The sequence below is a fragment of the Rhinoderma darwinii genome, chromosome 7 (assembly GCF_050947455.1).
Source record: "Rhinoderma darwinii isolate aRhiDar2 chromosome 7, aRhiDar2.hap1, whole genome shotgun sequence".
In the NCBI taxonomy this organism is placed as follows: Eukaryota; Metazoa; Chordata; class Amphibia; order Anura; family Rhinodermatidae; genus Rhinoderma; species Rhinoderma darwinii.
In genome coordinates, this window is record NC_134693.1 from 6,004,566 (window position 1) to 6,024,533 (window position 19,968).

A 19,968-nucleotide genomic window follows, 5' to 3' on the forward strand; every position below is an offset into this window, starting at 1 on the left:
TGGGAACGGGATTAAGGTGAGTTTGAATAGTTTGTTATTGTCACGGCGCGGGGTGTGGACCCACTGGTCCGTACCGCGTAGCGGGGTAGCAGCTGTTCAACAAGGCACAAAACAATGTCTATAGTTCTGAACGGGTACCTGAGGCAATGTAGACAGTGGCAGGAGCACAACTTGACTTTCACAGCAGGTGACACCGCGGGTACAGCGGGAAGACACGACTTGACTTTCACAGCAGGTGACGCCGCGGATGCAGCGGGAAGACACGACTTGACTTTCACAGCAGGTAACGATACCACGGGATACAGTGTACAGGCAGCAGGAACGGGTAACACTGGGAACTGGAAGACACTGGGAGACCTTTAGCAAGACAAACTAGGGTATACAACAACGCTCAGGCAAGGAACCAGTGGGCAGGGCCCCTTATTATAGTCCAGCAGCCATTTGGGCTGATAAATGATGTTAGGCAGCTGGACGCGTACTGGCCCTTTAAGGCCGTGCACGCACGGGCGCGCGCGCCCTGTGGGACACAGTCCGAGGACCCGGAAGAGAGTGCCGCCGTCTCCCCGGAGGGAGCGAACGCCGAGAAGAGAGATGTCCATGGCCGGGAATTGTCAAGGGGTACGTCAGAACGACGACCCCAGGCCATAGACGTAACAGTTATTTTATTGTAATACAAAAGTTTGTGGCTTTATCTATGTGGGTGGCTTTATCTATGGGGGGCTTTATCTACAAGGGGGCTTTATCTACAAGGGGGCTTTATCTACAGGGGGGGCTTTATCTACAGGGGGGCTTTATCTACAGGGGGGGCTTTATCTACGGGGGGGGGGGGCCTTATCTACAGGGGGCTTTATCTACAGGGGGGGCTTTATCTATGGGGGGGCTTTATCTACGGGGGGGGCTTTATCTACAGGGGGGCTTTATCTACTGGGGGGAGCTTTATCTACAGGGGGGCTTTATCTATGGGGGGCTCTATCTACAGGGGGGCTATATACTGGGGTGGGCTATCTATGGAGCACCATATACAGGGGTGGGCTATAACTACAGGGGGGCTATATACAGGGGTGGGCTATCTATGGAGCACTATATACAGGGGTGGGCTATATCTACAGGGGGCTATATACAGGGGTGGGCTATCTGTGGAGCACTATATACAGGGGTGGACTATATGTGGAGCACTATATACAGGGGTGGACTATATGTGGAGCACTATATACAGGGGTGGGCTATATCTACAGGGGGGCTACATACAGGGGTGGGCTATCTGTGGAGCACTATAGGGGGAGTTATTTGTGGGACACTGTATACAGGGGTGGGCTATATGGGGGCACTATCTACAGGGGGCTCTATGGCAGGCACTATCTATAGGGGCACGGTGTGTGTGTGTGTGTGTGTGTGTGTGTGTGTGTGAGACACAGTGTATGGTGAGATTATAATTAGAGGTACAGTGTATGGCGCTATTATATTTATGGGCATAGGGTGTGGTATAATGAGAACTTTATCTTTATTTATAGGTGTAGAAATGTTGGAAAAGTGAGAAGCTGAAGACATCTGAGCGGCAAACTGCAGAAATGGTCTGTGACCGGGAAAAGTCATCATAGAGGTCTGGCCCGGATGGAGAAAAATAACTAGAATCTGAGACGTCACCGGTGAGTCACTTAATGTAAATGTTTATTCTGCCTCTAATCAGTACTGTAGTCACTGTATGATCTGCAGCGAGATGATGGGTGGTACGATTATGATATGATTTATTTTTTGTGAAACAGCAACTCCCAGCATAGCCTTACCATTGTTCGGGCCATGCTGGGAGCTGTAGTTTTACGCCGTACATACCTATATGGCAGGGGTTGCACTAAATTGAGCTGTATTTGTGCTGGTGTTGTATTTATGTACTGAGCTTTGTTCTGGTGCTGTATTTATGTACAGAGCTTGGTCCTGGTGCTGTATACATGTACTGAGCTTGGTTCTGGTGTTCTGTATAGAACTATATTGCTTGTAAAATGTACAAATATTCTTATGCTCGAGTTACATAAAAAGAAATGTGGAAAAGAAATGACACGTCATTGATTGGTAGAGAAAACAAACACGGCGAGGGGGAAGGATTCGTCAGGAAAGAGGTTGGGAGGGCGCCAAACTGAATCTTTGCCCCGGATGCTGGAGAACCTAGCTACACCTTTTGGCAGGCTGTGTGGCACTATCTACAGAGGGCATTGTGGTATTATCTACGGGGGACCATGTAGCTATCTACAGGGGGCACTGTGGCATCATCTACAGGGAGCAGTGTGTGACAATATCTACGGGGGCACCTTAAGTGTCTCTGGGATACATTTTCAAATGTTGCCAACTATGTATTTTCTCCTGATAATTATGTAAACAATTCTTCTATATGTGTCCCGGGGAATGTGCTGTCACCCCCTCCCCTTCTTTTTCTCACAAACCTGAGATCAGACCTGTCTTTTGTGGTGATTGCAGCAGGATCTCTCCTCCACTGCTCTGTCTGCTATAGGAGACCAGAAATACTCAGCTGTGTTTGTTTACTTGGAGTGTGTCCATGAACAAGGAATCTGTACAAAAGTAACTATGTTGTATGTGATGTATATACTTAGATACTTAAAACATTCCATAGGCTCCTCCCCCTTATTGAGGCTCCTCCCATACGTGTATGCCCAGCAGCTCCCTAACTATCTTGGTTTTCTCTCCGAGGGTTTACTTTTTTGTCGTTTATAATCTTCCAATGTAATCATCTTTTCATGCATTGACTTCCTGCTGAGCTCGTGCTTATACACAGCAGCCAATCTGAACAAGCAAAGCTGCAGTGTACAGCATGGGGGAGGAACAGAGCAGCAGCCTGAGCCTCTGATGAGACAAGAGGTTAACTTCAGACTACCACAGACTCAAGAAGACAATGCAGCTAGCCTGAAGCTACTGACCTGCTGTGTCCTAATAGAGAAACAAAACTAAAGATAATGAATATCAGGTAAGCAGCAGAGGTCACGACTTATGTAAAATCCAAGACCACAACTGTAGTAACAAGGAAACTTCCTAGTTGTCTCATAAGTACAAGTGGACGTCATATAGGGGGTTCCTCTGTCAGGACCCCCAAGAGCAAAAACTGAGAGCAACTCTGTAAGGGTATGTTCACACGGCGGGGGTCCGTAACGGCTGAAATTACGGGGATGTTTCAGCCTGAAAACATCCCCGTAATTTCAGCCGTACCGGCATGTGCAGGCGCTTGAACGCCGCGTCAATTACGGCCGTAATTAGCGCTGCTATTCATTGGAGTCAATGAATAGCGGCTCCAATTACGGCCAAAGAAGTGACAGGTCACTTCTTCTACGCGGGCGTCTATTTACGCGCCGTCATTTGACAGCGGCGCGTAAATATACGCCTCGTGTGAACAGACAAACGTCTGCCCATTGCTTTCAATGGGCAGATGTTTGTCAGCGCTATTGAGGCGCTATTTTCAGACGTAATTCAGGGCAAAAACGCCCGAATTACGTCCGTAAATAGGCCGTGTGAACATACCCTAAGAGCGACTCCCTTTGTGGTAGACTCGAGAAGTCCATGTATTATATGTACGGCTCCTCATATAAATGACGGCCACGTGAACCTACATTTCTCCAGCAGCGGAAAGTCTGGAAAACTCAGACTGGCTGCAGCTTATACCGGTATAATGAGTTGTTGCTGGGGCTGTGGGGTCCGGACCCGTGGCGATCAGCTGATTGCTGCAGCGGCTCCTTTTTTAAAGGGGCTGTCTCTGATGAAACAACTCCTTTACATGATAGATTTTCCTCCAGTAGTGTAAGGGTTAGTTCACACGGAGTTTTTTGGCGCTGTTTTTGACACGGAAACCACACCAAAAAAATGTCCGAAACCGCCTCCCATTGATTCCAATGGGAGGCAGAGGCGTTTTTTCCTGCGGTTCCATCTCTGACCTCCCATTGAAATCAATGCGGGGCAGAGAAAGCGTTTTTTTGTGAAGCTTTTTGTCCGCGGTGCTCAATGGATGCGGCCAAAAAGTGACGGAAAAAAACGGAGCAAAGAAAGTGCAGGCAGGTCAAAATCTGCCTCAAAATTCCTGAAGGAATTTTAAGGCAGATTTTTCTGCCTGCAAAAAACGTCGTGTGAACAGGGCCTAATAAAGCTGAGTGACAACCGCTGTGGGAACTGTATTGGTGGCCATATCAGCGGTCACCCAGCTTTCCCAAAAACAGATATAACAGATAAACAGATGACGATGTGTCAAGGACTTATAGTTACTGGGGAAATGTTCTTTAAGGGACTGGTTGGGTCCCGCAGTTCAGGGGCGGACATACCGCATGTGCAGCCGGTGCAGCTGCACAAGGGCCCCGCGTGGGAAGGGGGCCCGTTCAGTGGCGTAACTACCACAGTAGCAGCCGTAGCAGCTGCTACGGGGCCCGCGGCATGGGGGGGCCCGTGTCGCCCTGACAGGCACATTACATTTTATGTACCAGGCCTGGCGGCACGGGCCCCCTCATGCCTAGTAGCATCACAACACTAGGCATGAGGGGAGGGAGGGGGCGGGGGCCCGGTGATAGCCGCCACACTGCACTACCAATCGGGAGGGAGGGGGCGGGTGCCCGGGCCCGGTGATAGCCGCTACACTGCACTGCCAATCTGGCACAGATGAATAGGACAGGACGGCGATGCTGGTGGTAGGAGGAGCGCTCAGGCAGGGGAGAGGACAGGGGGCGGTGCGACGTAAGACTTCGGGCGGCTGGACAGTACAGTCAGGACTGCCGGAGAACTCATAGGATGAGCGGAGGACAGACACAGGACGAGTGGAGGACGTGCAGACTGCAGAGGACAGGTAGATGAAGTTAAAAAGTTCATGTCAGAAGGGAGAAGTTTTTATGTAGAAAAATCTGCCTCATAATTCCTTCCGGAATTTTGAGGCATATTTTGACCTGCCGGTAGAACACTTCCCGCGTTTTTCATTGCGTTTTTTTGTGGCGTTTTTCGGCCATCGGGCCGTGGGCAGGGAAACGCAGCAAAAAACGCATTTTCTGCCTGCCATTGTTGTCAATGGGAAGTCAGAGACAGAAACGCCCGAAGAAAGGGCATTGCGCTTCTTTTTCCCGCATGCGGTTTTTACTGCTCGCAGGAAAAATTTCATGGATTTCAATGGGAGGCACTTTCTGACGTTTTTCGCGAAAAAAACCTCAGTGTGAACTCCCCCTAACACAGGGGCGTAACTACTGCTATAGCAGCCGTAGCGGCTGCTACGGGGCCGCGGCATGAGGGGGCCCGCGTCACCTGCCGGCACGGGCCCCCACCTTGGCCGGAATCTCCGCTAGCTGCCGCTATGGCTGCTACAGCGCGATGCCACGGAACACTACGGCAGAGCAGGGAGTATCTCCCCGCTCTGCCATTAAACATAAGACATGTATCCCCTATCCACAGGATAGGGGATACGTGTGTGATCGCTGGCATTGATAGGGAGAACGGGGGACCGAAAGTCCCCTGAAGTTCTCCATCACAAACCTCGGACTTCCGGGGTCTGTGTCGGCAGCTCCGTAGAAATGAATGGAGCGCCGGTCACACTTGAGCTGCGCAGACACCGGAAGTCAGAGGTGAGTGATGGAGAACTTCGGGGGACTTTCGGTCCCCCGCTCTCCCTATCAATGCCAGCGATCACACATGTATCCCCTATCCTGTGGATAGGGGATACATGTCTTTTGTCTTTTCACACTGTAGGTCGCATTTTTTTGAGTGATTGGGGGTGTATGGCGTTCCCTACAGGGGGGGGGCTGTATAGCGTTCCCTACAGGGGGGGGCTGTAAGGCGTTCCCTACAGGGGGGGCTGTATAGCGTTCCCTACAGGGGGGGCTGTATAGCGTTCCCTACAGGGGGGTCTGTATGGCGTTCCCTAAAGGGGGGTCTGTATGGCGTTCCCTACAGGGGGGGGCTGTATGACTTTCCCTACAGACCCCCCCTGTAGGGAACGCCATACAGAACCCCTGTAGATAACGCCATACAGACCCCACTGTAGATAACGCCATAAAGTCCCCCCTGTAGATAACACCATACAGCCCCCTGTAGATAACGCCATACAGCCCCCCTGTAGATAACGCCATACAGCCCCCTCTGTAGATAGCGCCATACAGTCCCCCCTGTAGATAGCGCCATACAGTCCCCCCTGTAGATAGCGCCATACAGTCCCCCCTGTAGATAGCGCCATACAGTCCCCCCTGTAGATAGCGCCATACAGTCCCCCCTGTAGATAGCGCCATACAGTCCCCCCTGTAGATAGCGCCATACAGTCCCCCCTGTAGATAGCGCCATACAGTCCCCCCTGTAGATAACGCCATACAGTCCCCCCTGTAGATAGCGCCATACAGACCCCCCTGTAGATAGCGCCATACAGACCCCTCTGTAGATAGCGCCATACAGTCCCCCCTGTAGATAACGCCATACAGCCCCCTCTGTTGATAGCGCCATACAGTCCCCCCTGTAGATAACGCCATACAGCCCCCTCTGTAGATATCTTGAGATTCAGTCCTGCTTGATAGGTAACAGTGCAGTAAGCTAAGCATGATAAGATCATCTAAATTATTGCATCTCAGTTGCATGAGTGCTTTGTGTTATATTCAATGATTCAATTTAACCTAAGTCTCTAAATGTGGGCAAAGAAAATAAAAAAACTATACTCACCTCCTCCCTCGCCTCCGTTCACCCGCCGCAGCCCCCATCCTCCTGTCTCGGTCTGTGTTACAAGTGTACAAGGCTGCACTGGTGACGCGCTGCCGATGGCACGTGACCGCTGCTGCCAATAACTCCTCATTGGTGTGCTGCTGAGGACAGTAGTTCCACAGCAAATCGCTGTTGAGGGCATTGATTGGCTGCAGCGGTCATGTGCCATCGACCGCGCGTCACCACAGCAGCTTTGTAAACACAGAAAGGGATAGGGGCTGCGGAGGGGGAACGGAGGCGCCGGAGGAGGTGAGTATAGGTTTTTCATTTTCTTTGCCCACATTTAGGGACTTAGTTTAGATAAGAATTTAACCCGGAAAAAAATGTGTTACTTGTGTTCTAAACTGGTAATAAAATGTACAATATAAATCTTCCTTCATAATTTTTATTAGTAAGGTTTATTTTTATATGCATATATATGTTTAGGTAACTTTGTCGGTATTTGGGGGGGGGGCGGGGGGGCCCTGGCACATTATCTGCACAGGGGCCTTTTGCAGTCTGTGTCCGCCACTGCCGCAGTTTGAAGTTCCGAATAGGCTATTTCCCATAGATATTATCATGTGACCCTCATGTAACGGGGGGGGATCTAGCGGAAAAAAAAGTTGAGCAAAATCCTATTACAGGTTAAAATAAAACCCAGGACAGACTTGAAGGAGCCAGCGGAGGGAGAAGCGGAGCGAGAATCGGAGGTGGGGGTGGGGGGGGGGGGGCTGTGATTACCTCCCTGCATTGATTCTACAGCTGATTTATGAGCAACTCAATCCAGAGGATGGGATCGAAGCCTCTCAGCAGGTAATACCGACGTGGAAGCAATAATACAATGCCAGTGCCCGTTCTCCCTGCTCAATATTATGTCTGTGAAATAAGGGCGAAGGATGACGCTCGCTCTAACACGCTGCCTGTGGTCCATAGATCACTCTATAGACCGGGAGTAATGAGGATTTAACACCTGCATCCTGGTACATTATTGTCATCAGTCTGCTCCTCCTGCATGCACGTAACATTTTCAGTGGGAGCGGGGTGTGGTGCGTGATAGGGTCCATTGAGAGTGTGCATGCCATAGAGACAGCCCAAGCAGCTTCTACAGGGTCCATAAGAAGGGGGCCCCAGCTCAGGATAGCCCCATTCCCAATCCTTTATTCACAATAGTGAGTAAGTAAGGAGGAAAATGTCCAGCAGGTAATGGCGTCCTTCTCTTCAGTCAGTTGGAAGATATTGGGGACAAGCATCAAGCTATGGCCACTCCTGTCCCGGGATTGTGGGGTGTAATGTCATAAACCAGCAACAGCAAGGTCTATTTGGCCCCCACTGCTCTATGTGGGCCTCTGGATTTGAGCCTGTATTAGGTAATGTCATGTATGTACACAGCGACTCTACCCAGGGCCGCCATGAGGAATTTCTGGGCCCCATACAGCCAAGATGTCTGGGGCCCACCCTCCATTACCGGGGTTGGGCAATGGAAAGTGTGGCGCTCACGTTTCTGCTGTATACACAGTAACTGGTTTTGGTGCTGATGTCAATTACACTGAATGAAACCATGGAGCCGGCAGTGACCGGCTAATGCTCTGGATTTTGTTCTATTTAGCCAAAACGTATCCCACTGTATGGCATAATGACATCCCTTATGTCATTGCTTAGCTAGGCATAATTGTTTCTTAGGATTCTGGGAAAGTTAGGTGTCAACTCCTATGGGAGCTGTAGTGGTGGCCAGATAGGTTGTCACCCAGCTCTCCAAGAGACAGATATAACTACAACTAAGGCCGGATTCACACGAGCGTGTCCGTTTTGCGCGCACAAAAGCTCAGTGTGGCATCTGTATATGGTGCGTGGCTGTGTGATTTTCACGCAGCCGCCATCATTATGACACGTGGTGCTTTTCTGTTTTCATTCATAGTTTTTACTACTGTAGCGTGCATCACCTGGAAGTGCTTCTGTGTGCCGAGCGCGATGTGCACGGACCCATTGACTTCAATAGGTGTGTGCAGCGCGAAACACGACCAAATATAGGACATGTCGTGAGTTTCACACAGCGCACATACGCACATACGCTGCGTGAAATTCACAGACAGTCTGAACGGCCCCATTCAGTAACATAGGTCCGTGCGACGCGCGTGAAAATCACGCACGTAGCACGGACGTATTATATGTTCGTGTGAATAAGCCCTAACAATGATACTTAACGAAACCCACTATTGTCCGGTGAGAAGGTGTCCACTCCACCCCATTATAATTACCTGGTCCCCACAGATCCAGATGCTACAAGGGTTCACTTTAAGGCCATGTTCGCACAGGGTGGATACGCTGCGTAAAAGCACATAGTGTATCCGCCCTGGACGCCATAGGGAATTTTGGCCCAAAAAACGCACCAAATTGTGGTGCAGTTTTTCGTCCGGAATGTCCGCTCTGGAATACCGCATGTATAATAAAAAAAAGTTTGATGCTTACGTAGCCATGGCGACACGTCCCTCTGCCGTCCTGCTGCCTGGCCTCCTGGGATGATGTTTCATCCCATGTGTAAGCAGTGATTACGCAGATACAATGGACATGCTGCAGGTTACAAAAACCGCACCACAGGTCAATTTCTGAGCGTGTTTTCCGCTCATCATTTGCGCAGCGTGTGGAGAGGAGATTTGTTCAAATCTGATCCACTTTGCTGCTTCTATATTATGCTGCCGATTTTCCGCAATTAAATCTGTTGCGGAAAATCCTCAGTACTTACGCTACCTGTGAACTCCCACTAAGAGTAAACGTATAACATGTGCGCACATAATGTCCTTATCTTACAGCTACTTTTTGCGCGATGATGGGGAAGTTGGACCCAGATGAAACATATTGTATGACTTTCCCGTCTATGATAAAATGTCAAAAACCAATCAACTGCCCCCCTGGCTCTAGAAATACAAGGATCGTGGTATTTGGGGTAAAAATCCATATGAGGCATGAAACAATAGGCAGCATTTTGCCTGCCTTCATAACACATGTAACTGATCTATAGGGACTTACTTCCTACTAAGAGAGAAAAATCTACCAATCATTGTAATGAACAAGTCCCTGGGCGGCCATACTTGCCTGTTTCTAATTATTCTATTTCTTTGTGCCTGTCCCTTTAAGAAGCTAAGTAATGGCCTCAGTCTCGTAAACCACTTGTAATAGCGATTTTATTTTATTTTCCAAAGTGCCTCTTTCATATCCGAGATTCGGAGCAGCGTTAACCGCGGGCCGGGGAGACCTGTTTGCTGCACCTGTAGGACACTTGTGTTCGGAGTTCAATCTCAGAAAAGCGCGTCTGCTGGAAAAAGAATTCCTCGCTGCACAATATCAAATTGAATCTCTTCTTACAGAGGAAAAACGGAGAATCCGACAAATATTCTGCTGCGATAAATAATTTAAAGACACGCTAAACCCATTGTTTGTTTTCCAAGCGATTTATCTAATTTATGAAGAAACGTCTCCATATAAAGCAGGATTTCTGCATATCATGTGAATGATGGGAGTCGCAGTCACCGGGCAATAGGTTCATGCGTTCTGACATGCGGTTGCATCCATAGAAATATTTGTGTCTGTGCGAGAACGAGTTTGATATACTAAGCACAGTCACAGACACTCTAATAAAACTGAATAGTAATGTTGAATGTGGGTCTTGCAGTATATATTGAAGTGCAATCCGAGGGGTAGTTTATATTTATTCTGTCCTCACTGTAATTAGCTCTCCTTGTACTGACTTCCTGCTGAGCTTTTGCATAAAAATCAGCTAATTTTAACAAGCAGAGCTGCAGTGTAAAGCATCGTGAAGTGACAGTGTCGCCGTCTGGGCCTCTGATGAGACAGAAGTGGGATTTCAGACTACCTCCGACTGTCAGTAGGCAATACAGCTAAGCTAGAGTCACTGATTATAGCTGCGCCCTAATCTTGCAGTGCTGCAGTGTAACGCATGGATAAGGGACAGTGTAGCAGTCTCAGCCTCTGATGAGACAGAACATGGATTTCAGACAATAGACAATGCAGCTAAGCTGGAGTCACAGATCATAGCTGTGTCAGCATTTGAATACAGAAACAACTGTGTCCCAGGCAGCAGCTTTTCTCACTGAGCCATCTGAGATGTTGGATAGCTCCAATGCTCAATCTGTTATCTAGTTTGTCTTGACTTTTGCCTCTCCGGATTCTTTGCCTTGATTGCCTGATTCGTCTAACCCTTGAGGTTTACTATAAAAGTCTGGCTCTTGATTTCCTGATTGCCAGACTATTGAGCTTCCTGCCTTTAGTCTAGTTCCTTTCTGCCTCATGTTACAACCTCTGTGTACTGAGCTTGGATTGTTTCCTGACCACGTCTCTGTCTCACGCTACAAATTTTTGCTGCTTATCTGTGTACTGTGCTTGGATTGTTTCCTGACCATGTCTCTGCCTCACTCTACAACTTTTTGCTGCTTATCTGTGTACTGAACTTGGATTGTTTCCTGACCACGTCTCTGCCTCACGCTCCAACTTTTTTGCTGCTTATCTGTGTACTGTGCTTGGATTGTTTCCTGACCACGTCTCCGCCTCACTCTACAACTTGTTGCTGCTTATCTGTGTACTGAGCTTGGATTGTTTCCTGACCAAGTTCACACTACCACCTATTTCTGCTTATCTGTGTACTGAACTTGGACTGTTACTTGACAACTCTCATTATTATTAGCACCCCGCCTGATAGTTTTAGCCACTGAACTCCAAATCTGCTTCAGATCTTGACAAGCTATATCCTAATGGAGCAAAGCTAAAAGGCAGCTAACTCTAAAGAAAGAAAATCACAGATAAGCATCATCTAGAGGAAGTGAGACAGACTCGAATAAGAAGTAGGTGGGCTTTGTGGGGTCGCCAATAACTTGCTGAGTGTGAAGAAACAATATTACCAACAAGAATATCTTTAGGCGTAGGCAGAGCCAAAAAGCTGACACTTAGATTCACTTTGTTGCACACAACAGGTTGGTATTACTACCTTCTATGTCTAGTGTCATCTGCTGGAGGCCGAGGTAACAATATAATGAGACCTCTATTACTGTGCTGGAGCCTAGATAGGCAGGAACACCATCAAGACGTGGCAAAATGTCAAGTCCCTCCTCTCTACTTATCTTGTAGCGACAGAGCTGCTGATTGCTGCATTGTGCCGTCCTTTTTCAGTGTTTAGTTGGTTCTGGGCTGCTGAGTTAATGTCATTTCCGCCTTATTAGTCTTTTCCTTTGTGTTTCTTAAGATCATTCGTTGTAACCTAGTATACAAATACTTACTAACATTCTGTATTACAGAGGACCTGTCAGCGCTCCTGACCTTTCTGTTAGTACAGTAAAAACTTGTATTCCCCATGAAATAACAATTCTGGAATATATTTTCTTAGAACTCTATGTGGTGCCGTTCCTCTGTTAAGGGGGTTCTACACTGGGCAATTATCGGGCAGATAATTAGTTCATATAACGCTCGTTGTCGATAATTACCCTGTGTAAACAGGGCAGCGATCAGCAGATGAACGAGCAAACGCTGGATCATCTGCTGGTCGTATCGTTTTAAAAAATTAAAATATTATCGTTGGCGGCAGCGCATCTCCCTGTGCCTCCTCTAGAGGACAGCCGACTAACAAATGCGCCATTTCGCAGGATCCAGCCTAATACAGTGCCTGCGAAGGTCAAGGAAATTACCGAAACGCGACACTAATACTGGCAAAATAAATAAATACATTTTGAAAAATTACTCCCATCCGGTGTGCATAGTACTTTCCTTCTATTCATCGGGTTGGGCCCCTCTCATTTGTAATAGACAATCTTCACCCAAATTAAACAGATACAAATTAAAGGGATTGCCCACTCTGGTGACCGCCCTGTCCAGCAGTTGCTTTCCCAGACAATGAGCTGATCCCCCTGACGGGACCCCGGGGGATATGCTGTAATCACTTGAAGAAAATATCTAATTTACTATTCATTCCTCTGCAGCAATACTGACGGCCAGCAGTTCCCTGTGCTGGAAATCAGACTATGTTTCGGGATTTTTTTTTATATTGTGAACCTCACAGGGGGCGGAAGGATATGCTTGTTATCAGTATAAACCTGAATATTCCCATCTGATCACTTTTTTTCTTATTACAAATAGGTCCAATATTCTGTGCTGATGAATGTCATAATATGTCTACTTTTCTGATACAGAGCCCCAAACCCCCTGCTTCTCTTCACACAGCCATAGAGTTAAATGATAATAGCCTTGCTACCTGCAGCCACCACTAGGGGGAGCTCAGTGCATACAGGTATATACAGCAACTGTTAAACAATTATAATAAGAATAATTTAAAAAAAACAAAACGTTCTCCGCTCCTTAGCTCCCCCTAGTGGTGGCTGCAGGTCGTCATTATTTTATTATGTAACGCTATGATTGTATGAGGGGAAGCAGGGCAATTGAAGCTCGGTTGCAACCCTTATAAAGATATTTTATTAAATTAATCAGAACAGAATTTTTGGGCTAAAACAATCCAGTAGAAATAAAAATTCTGTATCCTGAAAAAAATCATTCACTGCTTTAAGGGGATGAGAGGAAGTGGGAGAATTGGGCATTTTGTGTAGTGATACATTTTTACGTATTTATTTATTTTATTGTTTACCCCAAGATATATTTAGTTAGGGATATTTTATTTCACACTGATTTAGGCCTCATGTAATCACGGGCTGAAATTGTGGGCATGGCCGGCCGCCGACGGCCGCCTGTATTTTCGGGCCGTACGCCCATACACAGTATCGGAGCACGGCCCGTAAAACACGAAAAAACGGACATGCTCCATAATTCCCGGCACAGTTCTACGGCACGAACACCCATCCGTAGAACTGAATGGGGCTGTAATTATGGCCGAATTTACGGTTGTGTTGTGTGCATGGGGCCTTACACTTAGACGTGTGATGGGCGGAGCCTCGTGATCAGTTACTTTGTAGTAGACCTAAGTGATACAATGTAACAGATGTTGTACGGGAGGCGTCTTATCATCTCCTGCGTTTTCCCTCATACGATAGATTACATTTGTCCTGTGTCAATATTCCATTGTAGCCCGGTGGTCACATTTCCATCACGCCGCAGAATCGATCACGAAGCTTCAAAGTAAAGGAAGAAATATGATGATGTGAAATCTTTTTCTTTTATTCACCCCAGTAAGATGCCGTTATTGTGCTCCCTCGGTACCTTCCTCCTTTCTCTTGACTTTGTTAATTAAAGGCAGTGGTATAGTAATTAAATCTCCCCTGAACGTCTAGTTCCTCCAGAACTAGCGACAATGTTCCCTGCAGGAGAGCGCTGTGCGGCAAATCAAACCAAAATAGCCGGTTAGGAGGGTGATGGGAACCGGCTGCGCTACTGACGAGCCGTGCCTCCAAGTCCTGCCTGGGTGTTACCCTGTAATTATAGCAATTGTGTCGTTTTAATGAAGTTGACACTGAATATGTTTTATAATGGCAGCCTGGTGTATATCTGGACACAAGACACACACAGTCACAAAGACACACTCAACTCTGACACATGAACACACAAATAAACCAACCAACACTCGTATATCTACACATCCACAGACACACACACTGGCACAGAACACACAAAGAAACACATGCGCACATCGATATACACAAATACTGGCACACACACACACACACACACACACACACACACACACACACACACACACACACACACACACACACACACACACACACTGGCACAGAACACACAAAGAAACACATGCGCACATTGATATACACAAATACTGGCACACACACACACACACACACACACACTGACACAGAACACACATGAGCAAAGAAACACGTGCACATTGATATATACAAGGACATGGACACCACACACACAAAACAATAAAAGACAGACATACACTCACATCAACACGCACACCCACACACACACTGAAATATTAACACAAACAGGATGAATGTATAAACAAACCTACCAACACACAACGAGACACAAACACGCACACCAGATCATCAACACATAGAGACACATATACACACACAGTAACAAAGACACAATCAGACCCACATATCAACACAGAAAAACAGAGATACACAAACTCACATACCAGAACATCAACCTACATGGAAACACACATAGACAGACGTACCCTGACACACTTAGTACTCACATACACATAGATGTACACAGCCCAACACACACACACACACACACACACACACACACACACACACACACATACACATGTTGTGCAAGACACACACAGACACACACACACACACACACACACACACACACACACACACACACACACACGTTGTGGAAGACACACACACACACACACACACACACACACACACACACACACTGTATACAGATACACTTGACAGACAAAGTTACACACAATGAATTATAACTAGTTCAGCCTTTACTGGGTCCCTTTTCCCCGTTGGGGGTCCTGGTGCTCTCTAAAGGTAGGAGAGCCCCCTGCTTTGTGCCGGAGTATAACCCCCACCAGTCATCAGCATTTGTCTCTCATACAGGGTTTGTGTTCTGGAAATATCAGACCAGCGCTGTAGGGATCCTGGTGCTGCGGTATAAACCGTAAAAGCCCCAGGAGTCTTATTCATATTCATTTTCACTCTGGGACAAATATTAATTGTTCTAAACTGGAGTTTCTCTTTAATGGCCCCGGCCCCGGCATTCAGACATATTTTGATACCTCCAACACTTCTCTGTCTAATTTATCTTCTTTAGCCTTTATTGCTTTTTTTTTTTTTTGTCTACTTATTTCTCAGTTTGTATTTCCTGAGTGCAATGCAGAAAAAAAACAATAATTCAGCTGATATATGAACACCATCAACAATAAGGCCAGCTACTGTTGACGGATCTTATTGTTGATTGATTGACAGCTCATTATATTTTAATTATCATATAAACACACAATATTTGCTTTGAGTTAATTAGTGAGACTCAATCATATATCCAACTGCACAGAGACCCTGTGAGCAATTTGGCCCATTGCTGCTTTTAAATGAAAATAATGGAGCTCCCTACATACGATTATACTGCACATAAAAATTATTTTGGGTTGCCAGACCAGTGACGGCCATGACTAGCCCCCCTCTTTTATCAAAATAGCAATTGCAGAGCAAGGGGCCACATACTGTTCTTATTATCTGTGTCCGTCACTGGTGGGGAATAATAAGGTCTTAATGAGCCAACCAGGCCCACCACTCATACATTGTGCGCTCAAATTACTATACAGAGGCCGATAATTAAAATGACCGATTCATTAATAGCAGCTTGTTGACCTTTTCCAGCGTGTTGACCGTTTCCAGCTTGTTGACAGTTTCCAGCTTGTTGACCGTTTCCAGCTTGTTGACCGTTTCCAGCTTGTTGACCGTTTCTGGCTTGTTGACCGTTTCCGGCTTGTTGACCGTTTCCGGCTTGTTGACCGTTTCCAGCTTGTTGACAGTTTCCAGCTTGTTGACAGTTTTTTGTTTTTTTTACTCTGCACATAATATAACAATATTTTGATTTCTTCAGCTGCTCCTCAAATAGCAGAATGCTGTACAATGTGATCAGGGACTGTGATACTTTGCCTCATTTTCTCCAGACATTCATTAATGACCTTCAGCTCCGGCTTATTAGGCAAAGATTGTGATTCTCACATCAGAGTATTGTAAATAAAGATATTCTGCCTGGCAGGACTAATTGCGCATGTAGCGTATAAACAAGGTCATTTGATTGCAGTCATCAGCAGTATTAGCAACGTGTCCTGGGAAGATTTTAAACCAAGATGAAAAATTAGTGTCGCTTAATTTATTCCTCCAGCCAAAAATGACAACCCGCCTGTGCTCCTGCCTCCTCCCGTGCAGTCCCTTCTTCATAGCTCATTTGTTTATGCTCTAGACTTTCAGTTTCTTGGACAGGAAGTAGCTGTCTGACACATACTTCTGTCAGCCATATTAGCTCTCATTGGAAAAATGTTCCCCCCCCCTCCCTCTCTGAGCCCTTCCTGGCAATCAATTACAATGAAGGATCCTTCCCATCCTGCTCACTGTGTAGAGACGTGCTAGGTATCTTTCTGTAGAACATGATACATGACCGGAAATCAGTGACCAAATATTTGTTTTCATCAGTGATGTATTAGACAGAGCAGTGGCTTCACCTTCATTGATAGCCTAAAAGGGTTTTAGCAGCTTGAGAAACAAGGAATGCTGGGAAGTTTAGTTTATTAGTGAGGAAGGAAGTAGCTAACTTCTCGTTTTTAATAGAATTTAACATAGGCAAAGGCAAAGGGGTTGAGTCCAGCGCTGAAGAGGGTAAAACGGAAACTGATTCCAAGTTTACTAGATGCGAGTAAAAAGGTCCAATAGGTAGGAGTCCTGGTGTGCAAACGGGAGTGAATAACGATCCAGTCCTAAAGCCTACGCGTTTCAGACGTTGGGCACGTCCTTAATCATGGCTGAATTTAACATAGTCTGGGACATAATTGAATGGAAATATTATGGAATTGCAATATACTGTCATTAGTCAAACTGCTTCTACTTCTAGTGGGTGAGTTGTAGGAGAACTATTGTATAAAGACATCTATACTCTGCCTATAGGCCACAGAACTTGTCATAAAACTCCCTATAGCTCGTTTAGGAAGTACTGTGGGGAATAGAATTGCACTGACCCAGTATTTGAGCCCCTTTAATGTGTTTCAAAATGTGCAAAATATTGAAATATCTCCAGGTTGAGATTACAGGTCTGTGAGAAGAGCTCCCTATGACAACACTTCCTACCCTGTGATATGGCAAGTCATTGTTATCATAGAGATATTAGCCCTTATGGCAAATAATTAGATCTGAATTCTGACTGGTTACCATAAAGCCCAGTTTCCTTAGGATAACACTGAGCTACTGTTGCAGGAAGTGTTGTCATAGGGAGACATAGAGAAACTCTTTTCACAGGAGGTCTGTAATCTTCTGGTAACTCAGCACGGGACTTTTATATTTCAATTTTTTTCGATTGCAGAAAACTATTTCTGAAGCTCCGTCAGGTGATTGGCCTCCGACATATAGGAAACAGCGTGATTTAATAAGAATTCCAGCTGAGTATAATTGTTACGGTCTCTGGAGACGGGGTATCGTGCTCCAGTTGCATGATGTCTTGTTAAGTAATATTATAATTGCACATTAATAATCTCTCTTCTATATATATCCACATGTGACAGCCGCACTTCTGTTCAGAAAGTTCTTCATGAGGATCTTTTGATGTTTGATTTCACACGACCAAAACCTCTTAAAGGGAAACTCCAGTGAAGCCATCCTTTCCCATATGAATTCTCCCCTGTAATCCTGATGTCTGCCGTCACTGCCGTCTCTTATAGGTTTCTGAGTAATAAATGATCAGGTACAATGTGTGGTCGTCACATAGCAACAATCCAAGAATGCGCTGGGTGACTACCACAAATCTCCTCAGCCCTGTGTGTCCTGCTGTTGTCACTGAATCTCCTCCAGACTAGTCGTTGACACAGAAGCTGGATTATTCTCTTCTAAAAAGCAAACTGTGATGGGTGGGGGTAATAGAAGAACACCGTTATAACTTTGAGGTATGAGGGTGGTGGGATCGACATCATGTGTGCCGCATGCGCTATTCCTTCTGTCAAAACTGAGAGAATTGGTGATAGAGGCTCCAACACAAATGTGAACAGAACTTAAAGGGTATGTTCACATGGCTTATTTTCAGGCCGAAAAATCGGAAGCAGAACGCCTCCAAACATCTGCCCATTGATTTCAATGGGAAAAACGGCGTTCGGTTCCGACGAGCCGTTTTTTTACACGGCCGTTTTTAAAAGCGGCCAAGTAAAAAAGCGCCCGCGAAAAAGAAGTGCATGTCACTTCTTGAGCCGTTTTTCATTGACTCTATAGAAAAAACGGCTGTAAAAAATGCTGCGAAAAACGTTCCCTTGAAAACAGCTCCGTATATTCAGACGTTTTTTAGTAAGCGTGTGAACATACCCAAAGTATTAGACATCGAAATAGAAGGACTCCAGGACTTAGAATTACTGGGGTTTATACTTTTTTTTTTTTTTTACATCAAAGGGCCTGAGAATCCATGTGATAACCCTGGTGTAATATACAGCGCTAAAGTGCTCGTTCTTAAATGGGATGTGAATTTATTCCTGGCTGTCAGGTGCAATTAAAGAGCAGATCTCCCGGGGGTTATTTAATTGTTAATAGTTTACCTGAGTAGGACCAAACCCTGGGCACTGTATGGAAGTATTATTTTGGACACTATATAATGTATAGTGGTATTATTTGGGCATTGTATGGAAGCTATGTTATGGAAATGTAAGTGGAGCGATACCTCAAGGCTGCTGGGAAAGGGCGTGCACGTAAACCCGCAACCTCAAGTCCGTAACCACGCTGATCGACTGTCTAAGGCTACTCTAAAGTGTTCGCCAGAGCCAACTGCAAGGTGGGATGGACTTTGCTGCTTAGAACCCAGGTTGTCGCAACAGAGTGTCGTTTTGGACAGGAGGTGCAATGCAGGCAAACCTGAGCTGGAAACCAGACAGCCAATAGGTTAACTGAAAGTCCAGAAATGGAGGAGAGTGAATCAGACAAGTCACGATCAAAACCAGTCGGGAGAGGATAATCAGAATCGGTAAGCAGGGGGTAAACGAGAGACAAGCCGAGGTCAGTATACAAGAGGTCCAGAAAACAAAAGTGCAGGAGCAGTCAGGAGCCAGAAGAAGGGAAGATTCAAAAGCAAAGACAGGTGGGAAAAGACAGGTATAAATACAACACCACAGCTGATTGGCAGAAGGACAGAGAAGAGGGAGGTTCAAGGTAAAAGAAGAACCGCCCAGAAGCCAGACAGGTTCTTATAGTGACTTTAAGGGAACAGGTGTTTTCCTAACAGAAGTGTTATTTGGATACTGTATGGAGGTAATATTCAGGCATTGTGTAAAGGATCTGCCAGGCACTGCGGGGTTAACTCCCAGAACTAATCAGTCAGCACCTGAGAATACATCCCTGAGACTGACTCCTGCTTCCACCATTCAGGCTGGCAGGCTTAGGAGTGGGAGAGCCTATCGTAACCTGGCCAGACTCAGCTAGCTCCCGCCCTCGGTCTATTTAAGCCTGCACTTCCTGTCCCTCGGTGCTTGTTATTGCTTTTGTTTCCTTCCTTGTGGTTCCTGGCCCAGCTACAGCTCCTGCTATTTTTGATCCTGCTCCATACCGACCCTGGCTTACCGACTACTCTTCTGCT